Genomic DNA, 9,854 nt, shown 5'->3' with positions numbered 1-9,854 from the left:
TTATGCGGATCGTAAGGTTCGGGATGTAGCTTTCATGGTTGGTGAGCGGGTCTTGCTCCGAGTGTCGCCTATGAAGGGCGTGATGAGATTTGGGAAGAAGGGCAAGCTTAGCCCCAGGTTCATTGGTCCATTTGAGATTCTCGATCGTGTGGGAGAGGTGGCTTATAGGCTTGCCTTGCCGCCTAGCTTGTCAGTCGTGCATCCAGTGTTTCATGTGTCCATGCTTCGGAGGTATCACGACGATCCAGCCCACGTGTTAGATTTCAGCACTGTCCAGTTGGACAAGGATCTGTCTTATGAGGAGGAGCCGGTAGCTATTCTAGACCGGCAGGTTCGACAGTTGAGGTCGAAGAGTTTTCCTTCAGTGCGTGTCCAGTGGAGAGGTCAGCCTCCTGAGGCATCGACCTGGGAGTCCGAGTCTGATATGCGGAGCCGTTATCCTCATCTATTTCCCGACTCAGGTACTTCTTTCTTTTGTCCGTTCGAGGACAAACGGTTATTTTAGAGGTGGAGAATGTGACGACCCAAAGGGTCATCACCTGTTTTCTCTTTCATTCCGTGCTTCCCAGGCCTTGAAAACCTCATTTTTATTTGCCTCGATTTGCGTGCACAGTCCGAGCGCGTAGTCGGAAAGCTTAAATATGAATTCTGTGTAAAAAGATATAAATTTTGATATTAATATGATTAAAGTTGACTTTGGTCAACATTTTTGGTAAACGGACCTGGACCCGTGATTTGACGGTCCCGGAGGGTCCGTAGAAATATATGGGACTCGGGCATGTGCCTGTAGTCGAATTCCGAGGTCTAGAGCCCGAGAAAAGAATTTTTTCTGTGAAATTGGTTTTCTGAAACTATTAAGGAAAATAGAAATAGAAATTGATTAAAAGACTGTGGTATTGGGCTCGTATTTTGGTTCCGACGCCCGGTACAAGTCTTATATATGGTTTAAGCGTTTTCTGTGAAATTTGGTCGAAATCGGACGTCATTTGACGTGTTTCGGACCTAAATATCTAAGATTTGATGTTTATGAAGTTAGAATGAAAAATGATGATTTTGGGGTTTGATTCATTGATTTTGATGTTGTTTTGGCAATTTGATCGCTCGGTTAAGTTTGTATGAGGTTATTGAGTTAGTGTGTGTGATTGGTTAGGAGCCCCGAGGGCTCGGGAGTGATTTAGAGGTGGTTCGGGGTGTTTTAAACTTTGGAAAAAGGATCAGAATTTTGCTGCAATTTTTGCACAGACCATTGCTCTTCGCGATCGCGGCCTTTGGCTCGCGTTCGCACTGCTTTGTGACTTCCTTCATCGCGATCGCGATGTAGTCCTCGCGTTTGCATAGCATTAGTTGACCCTGGGGGAAATCTTCCTCTTCGCGTTCGCATTAAGCATTCGCGAACGCACAGCATTGCATTTTCCTTCACCGCGTTCGCGTAGAAAAAATTTCAGGCCCCCAGTAATTAACTCTACGCGTTCGCATTTCCTTAATCGCGAACGCGATGCACCCAGCTTCCCCTTAATCGCGAATGCGACCCCAGTGTCACGAACGCATAGAGTAATATCCCCCAGTGATTTTTAAAAAAAAAACAGAACAGTACATACGGGATTTAGTCCATATTTCTCACGAGCTCTCTTCTCTCCCAAGCTTTAGGAAGCCATTGAAGCCCCCATTCTTCAAGACCACTTGGGTAAGTAATTTCCTACTTATTTCCTTCATTATTCTTCATTAATTAGTAGGTTTCCAAGCTTAAATCACATATATTAGGGTGGAAATTGGGGGAAAAGGGTAGAGTTAGGGTTTTTTAATTTTCTTCGATTTAGACCTCGTTTTGGGATCGAATTTGAAAACAAATTGTATATCCGGGCTCGTGGGGGAATGGGTAACATGGAATTGGTTCGAACCTCGTATTTTGACCAAGCGGGCCCGGGGTCGATTTTGGAATTTTTGGAAGAAAGGTTGGAAATCTATATTTAGGCATTGGGTTTGATTTGTTTAGCTATTATTGATATTATAAAGTCGTTATTTCATAGATTTGACTGTGTTGGAGCCGAAGTCGAGGGGTAAAGCAGTACTAGAGGCTTGAGTTGAGTTTGGAGCATTTGAGGTAAGTGTTTGATCTAACTTTGGCTTGAGGGAATAGGATTAGAGTATTATTTGCTAGTTACTAAATGTTGAGTACGGTGTATAGGTATGGTGACGAGTATCTATACACCGGTGTCTAGCATGACCGTGGGTCTTTATTTGTGCTTAATTGGGATTCTGTAGTGACTCTTCCTTGTTAATTGATGGTTTCTATATGATATGAAGAGAATGAGAAGGAAATATGATGTGTAAACTCTTGGGATCGTGTGGCACGCCGACCACTTATATATTATGAAATGGGATCGTGTGGCACGCCGACCACTTATATATTATGAAATGGGATCGTGTGGCACGCCGACCATTTATATATTATGAAATGGGATCGTGTGGCACGCCGACCACTTATATTTTTATGAAATGGGATCGTGTGGCACGCCGACCACTTATATAGATTATGAGATCTGATGTAGTTTCGTGTTTACTTCGGATAAGTTGTTTTCATCTGTATTTTCCCTAAGCATGTCCCCTCCCCGCCTTAGTTGGTATTTTCTGCTGTTATTTCGTTGCACTTGTATATACATATATATCTGCACAGGTTGTTTTTGGTAGGTCCTGTCTAGCCTCGTCACTACTTCGCCAGGGTTAGGCCAGGCACTTACCAGCACATGGGGTCGGTTGTGCTGATGCTACACTCTGTGCATCTTTTTGCACAGATCCAGGAGCAGCTTTTGGGCCTCAGCAGTAGGATTTGATCGGGAGCTGACTTCAGTCCAGGGACTTTCGAGGTAGCCTAGCTGACGTCCGCAGGCCGGAGTCCCTTCTATGTTATTAGTTTGTTTTCCTTGTACCGAGACAAACATTGATGTACTATTATTCAGACTTGTTTTTAGCACTCTTTAGTAGTTCGTGAGTTAGTGATACCGGATCTGGGTAGAGTTGTATTTAAACTTCCGCATTTGGTTTTCAGTTATCTATGTTTTTAAAACTTCCGTTGTTATTTAAATGACTCGTTTTATTTATATCGTTGAGGTGTTATCAGAAAATATTTTAATACTTGGCTTGCCTAGCTCCGACAGTAGGCGCCATCACGACTCCCGATGGTGGGAAATCCGGGTCGTGACAATTACACACTCCCCACGCCTACCCCACCCCCACCCCCAAAAAAATATTCAAAAAAATGAATTTATAATATTGAAAAACACAAATTCAGAATCCAGACAAGGGCAACTGTATATAGTCCCAGAAGAATTAGAATCCTTGGCGGGAGCAAACCAGCAGCACCAAAACTATATGGGGTAATGGAACAAAAATGAAGTGCTGCAAAAAGAAAAAAAACATGGGCGAATCAATGATTTATGCAATGATTTTGTGTTTTTTTTTTTTTTGATGCAAAAATTAGTAACTTATTTGTTTTGGACTAGCCTCAAATAAATTAATCATGTAAGTTACTTTATAAGAACTGATCATGATCAAGATCAAGAACACTTTTTGGCCAAAAGTTTTTCTTTTGTTGTTGTCAAAAGTGTTTTTTTCTCTCCAAAAGTTAGAGGTGTTTGACCAAGCTTTAGAAGGAATTTTTTTTTTTTAATAGAAGCAAAAGCAGAAAAAAGTAGTTTCTTCCCACAGCACTTTTTGAAAAGTATTTTTGAGAAAAAATACACTTAGAAATACTTTTTAGAAGCTTGGCAAAACACTAATTGCTGCTCAGAATTAATACTTTTCAAATTAGTTAGGGGAAATATCAGTTTTAGTCCACGTTAGAAGCTATTTACATTCGGTAGCCGAAATTTTTTATAAAATTTGTATAATTTTTATATATAACATAAAAATAAAAAAATAAAGAAAAAAAATTATATATAACATACAGAATGTGTGTGTATATATATATATATATATATTTTTCGGCTATTATTTTGAGAACGGCTATACAATGTCAATTTCCAATCAGTATTACTCAAATACAAACCGTTTCTCACCAAAAATATTTTTTTGAAAAAACAAAAAAGTACTTTCAAAATAAGTTAATTTTAGAAGATTAGCCAAACAACCTATTAGTAATTAACAAGATATATATGGATGGACCATTTGAAGTGTGTCACGGCCCAAGTCCCAAACCCGGCCGTGATGACGCCTCTCGTGAAGACAAGGCCAGCCAGAATACTCTAACACTTCTTTTAACAGTTACTTAACATTTATAAATCCAAAACGCGTATTAAACAATCACAATGCGGAAAAACAGCGATAATCAGAATGAAACCAACCCGACACAACCCAAACCGGGGTGTCACAAGTCATGAACTACTACAGAGTTGCTATAAGTCTACTAAACAGAATATCTGATACAAAAGTCTGGAATAACTGAAATAGCATAAAATAGGGGAGTCAAGGGGGTTGCGGACGCCAACAGCTACCTCGATGCTCCGATCTCGCTGCCTGGTCTGGAAAAGGATATCAGTGCTCAGGAACGGACTCAGCTATGCCTGAATCTGCACACATGGTGCAGGGAGTAATGTGAGTACTCCGACCCAGTGAGTAATAATAATAAATAATAACCGAAGGTAAGAAAACTCAAAACAGCACAAGGCAATTCTATATCAGGTAGTAAATCACTTAAAGTAGTAAAATCCGTGAAAATCAAATGAAATCTCAGTTTTAAAGGCAGGTAAACCAGGTAAAACAGCTAATAAGTAGTAAATAGTAAAACTGCCCCTCGGGCCCAGTATCAACCGCTCAGTACAGTATCAGCCCCTCGGGCTTACTCTCAGATCACTCTCAGAATAGTATCACATTGTAACCGCTGCGGCGTGCAGCCCGATCCACATATCGCTGCGGCGTGCAGCCCGATCCATATATCGTCGACGACGCTCACTGGGGGTGTGCAGACTCCGGAGGGGCTCCTACAGCCCAAGCGCAATATTGCTGCGGCGCGCAGCCCGATCCACAGAAACATTTGCTGCGGCGTGCAGCCCGATCCATATAAGTGTTTGCTGCGGCGTGCAGCCCGATCCATAATATATGTAACAAGAAACTCATAGTGCCCATATCTAGTCCTGAAAGCAGTCTTCATAATATCTGAATCCCTGATCTTCAACTGGTGATAGCCCGAACGGAGGTCAATCTTGGAGAACACCCTCGCTCCCTGAAGCTGGTCAAACAAATCATCAATGCAAGGCAGGGGATACTTGTTCTTCACTGTTACTTTGTTCAACTGCCTGTAGTCAATGCACATTCTCATGGTGCCATCTTTCTTCTTCACAAACAGAACCGGTGCACCCCACGGTAACACACTAGGCCGAATGAACCCCTTATCTAGGAGTTCCTGAAGCTGATCCTTCAATTCTTTCAACTCCGCTGGTGCCATACGATATGGCATAATGGAAATGGGCTGAGTGCCCAGCACAAGGTCAATACCAAAATCGATATCCCTGTCCGAGGGCATGCCCGGCAGGTCTGCAGGGAGAACATCAGGAAACTCCCTCACAACTGGAACGGAATAAAGGCTAGGGGTCTCGGCTCCAACATCCCTCACGAACGCCAAATATGAAAGGCAACCCTTCCCAACCATACGCTGGGCCTTTAAGAATGAAATCACCCTGCTAGGAACATAGTCAGTCATACCACGCCACTCGATCCTCGGTACACCCGGTATAGCCAGAGTGACTGTCTTAGCATGACAATCTAGGATAGCATGACACGGAGATAACCAGTCCATGCCCAAAATAACATCAAAATCTACCATGCTCAATAGCAACAGATCAACTCGGGTCTCCAAACCCCCAATAGTAACCAAACATGACCGGTATACATGGTCTACAACAACAGTATCGCCCACCGGGGTAGATACATGGACAGGTAAAGCAAGACACCCTCGGGTCGTACCCATATGATGAGCAAAATATGAGTACACATAGGAATAGGTGGAACCGGGATCAATAAAACTGAGGCATCTCTGTGGCAGACTGAAATAATACCTGTAATAACAACATCCGAAGCAATAGCATCTGTCCTGCCCTGAAGAGCATAAAAGCGAGCCTGACCACCACCCGATCGACTACCACCCCTGGGGCGACCCCTGGCTGCCTGACCCTTACCCCTAGCTGGCGGGGCGAGTGCTGAAGAAACTGGACCAGAAGATGAAGGTTGACCCCTCTACTGAGATGAGTATATGCCCAAACTCTCCACACTCATAGCAACTCCCAGGTGCTGGGGACTGGGACTAAAGGGAACCCCTCGCGCCAGAGTGACTAGCTGATGCACTCGGCCTGGAAGAACCCTGAGCAGACGGAGCACGAGATGAACTCTGTGCTGGAAGAGCGCTGAGAGATGGCTGACTCTGCTGAGAACCATGGTAACCACGACCTGAAGATGCTCCGTGATACTCGGGACGGGCCGACTGAGCGGGCCTGAAGGAACGTCCCCGACCCTGCTGGAACTGGCCCCTCGAAGGAGCGCCACTGTAACTACCAGAACCTTGAGGCCTCTTGGCCTCCCTCTCATCTCGATCCTTACGGCGCACCGCCTCAATCTCTCGGGCTATATCAACCACCTCCTCGAATGTGGCACCCAGCACTCGCTCCCTAGTCATAAGAACACGGAGAGGGTAGTTGAGACCATCAACAAACCTCCGGATACGCTCACGATCTGTCGGAACCAGCCAAACTGCATGCCGAGCCAACTCCGAAAATCTCATCTTATACTAGGAGACTGTCATATCTCCCTGCCGTAGCCACTCAAACTGTCTGCGCAGCTCCTCTCTACGGGACTGCGGTACATACTTCTCCAAGAAGAGAGTGGAGAACTCCTGCCAAGTCAAAGGTACTACACCAACTGGCCTACGCCGCTCATACGCCTCCCACCAAGTGAAGGCAGCTCCAATAAACTGAAAAGTAGTAAAAGCCACACCACTGGACTCAAGAATCCCCGCTGCACGAAGCATCCGCTGACATCTATCGAGAAAACCCTGGGCATCCTCACCCTCGGCACCACTAAATGTCGGAGGCTAGAGCCTACCAAACCTCTCAAGACGACGCTGCTCATCCTCAGGCATAGCTGGAACTCTGAACTCCTGCACTGGTGCAACTGACTGAGCTGGAGGTGCCTCTGGAGTCTGTAATCCCTGCACTACTTGCTCAGGTGTGCGAGCAGCGGGGGTCTGATTGCCTCCCCTGGCCTGTGAAGTAGCTGCTGCTGCTGTAGTGGCTGAAACCACCTGAGCCAGGCTCGTGCACACTGTCAAGATCTGAGCTAATGTCTCCTGAAGGCCAGGAATCACTATGGGCACAACAGGTGCCTGAGCTGGTACTGTTGGAGCCTGATCTGGAGCTGGGGCAGCTGGTGGATCAACAGATGCTGCCCTCGCTACTCTGCCTCTGCCACGACCACGACCACGTCCACGGCCTCTGGTGGTCTAGGAAGGTGGCACTGGGGGTCGTCCACCACGTCCGGTAGCTCGTGTCCTTACCATCTGTTAGAGAATAGAATAAAGAGAAGTTTAGCACTCGGGTCAACAAGTTCGCACGACAAGAATTCCAAGAATGTGGAGTTTTCCTAAAGGTTCTGCAGCCTCTCGAGGATAAGTACAAACGTCTCCGTACCGATCCGCGAGACTCTACTAAACCAGCTCATGACTCGCGAGACCTAGTAACCTAGGCTCTGATACCAACTTGTCACGGCCCAAGTCCCAAACCCGGCCGTGATGGCGCCTCTCGTGAAGACAAGGCCAGCCGGAATACTCTAACACTTCTTTTAACAGTTACTTAACATTTATAAATCCAAAACGCGTATTAAACAATCACAATGCGGAAAAACAGCGATAATCAGAATGAAACCAACCCGACACAGCCTAAACCGGGGTGTCACAAGTCATGAGCTACTACAGAGTTGCTTTAAGTCTACTAAACAGAATATCTGATACAAAAGTCTGGAATAACTGAAATAGCATAAAATAGGGGAGTCAAGGGGGCTGCGGACGCCAACAGCTACCTCGATGCTCCGATCTCGATGCCTGGTCTGGAAAAGGATATCAGTACTCAGGAACGGACTCAGCTATGCCTGAATCTGCACACATGGTTCATGGAGTAACGTGAGTACTCCGACCCAGTGAGTAATAATAATAAATAATAACCGAAGGTAAGAAAACTCAAAACAGCACAAGGCAATTCTATATCAGGCAGTAAATCACTTAAAGTAGTAAAATCCGTGAAATCAAATGAAATCTCAGTTTTAAAGGCAGGTAAACCAGGTAAAACAGCTAATAAGTAGTAAATAGTAAAACTGCCCCTCGGGCCCAGTATCAACCGCTCAGTACAGTATCAGCCCCTCGGGCTTACTCTCAGATCACTCTCAGAATAGTATCACATATTAANAGTAGAATTCTTCGTAGAAGCTTCGTCAACCACGCGACTGCTAACCTGCTCACAGGAGATAACCCACCTGTGTAAATTACATTCCGACATCTTCCAATGTTACTGCAATGGGTACATTAACTACCAAATCAGTAACCCCTCCCAAGCCCGTACTCGTTCACCAACTGTACAAGTCCGTTCACTTTTTATGGACATCAACTAAAAGGTGCGACAGTACATTCCCATCCAAAGTCATGTTGTATCCTTCTTCATATCAAGTAATTCTTTTCTGTCGTATCCAATCTCCCGCCATATAATAGCCAATATTCCAAATTTTAGTCCGTAGACCTAGTCGCTGTCTACCATGAATCCGAAATCACTGTGAACTTTATATTAACCGCTGCGGCGTGCAGCCCGATCCACATATCGCTGCGGCGTGCAGCCCGATCCATATATCGTCGACGACGCTCACTAGGGGTGTGCAGACTCCGGAGGGGCTCCTACAGCCCAAGCGCAATATTGCTGCGGCGCGCAGCCCGATCCATATAAACATTTGCTGCGGCGTGCAGCCCGATCCATATAAGTGTTTGCTGCGGCGTGCAGCCCGATCCATAATATATTTAACATCCTCACTGTTGGGTTCTCAACCCCTCTCAGTCATTTTAGGACACAATAGTATAACGTAGGGATCTCAGCCCACATATTTCCCTCATTTAGGATTAACACTTATAAAACCAGTTCACATTGTTTAAAACAAATAGAAACATGACTGAGGATGTAATTTTTAAATAAATAAAGTGAGGAAAAATATGTCATAATGCCCCTAAGGGTTCTACAAGTCGACACGAGGCCCAAACATGGCAACTAGCCCAAATCATGATGATAAACAAAAGAGCTCAGTCAAATACGCGGCAAAATATCAAACGGGATGGACCAAGTCACAATCCCCAGCAGTAAACAACCCCGCGCTCGCCATTAAGCACGTGTTTCACCTCAATACAGCACTACGTTGTGCAAATCCGGGGTTTCAAACCCTCAGGATATCATTTACTATCATTACTCACCTCAAGCCGGCCAAAGTCCTAGCTCGCTATGCCCTTGCCTCGCAAATCAACCTCCTCGCGCATCGAATCTGGTCAAAACCACAACGAATACGTTACAATAGGCTAAGGGAACATAACCCAATAGAAAATACTCGAAATATATCGATATTCACGACATTTGCAAAACCCAAGCCCCGGGCCCACTTCTCGAAAAATCAGAAAATTAACATCATCGGATTCTTTATCTCGCCACGAGTCTATACATAACAAAAACTCCCAAATCCGAGCCCAAATGACCATTCAAATTCCACTTTGAAATTCCTAATTTCCAAGCCCTAGCTTTACCCTCTTTTGATGAATTTTCACAAATTTCTATATTAATTCTACC

Source organism: Nicotiana attenuata, chromosome 10, assembly GCF_001879085.1.
Source record: "Nicotiana attenuata strain UT chromosome 10, NIATTr2, whole genome shotgun sequence".
Classification (NCBI taxonomy): domain Eukaryota; kingdom Viridiplantae; phylum Streptophyta; class Magnoliopsida; order Solanales; family Solanaceae; genus Nicotiana; species Nicotiana attenuata.
The sequence above is the reverse complement of the archived record's forward strand: the minus strand, read 5'-3'. Positions refer to the sequence as shown.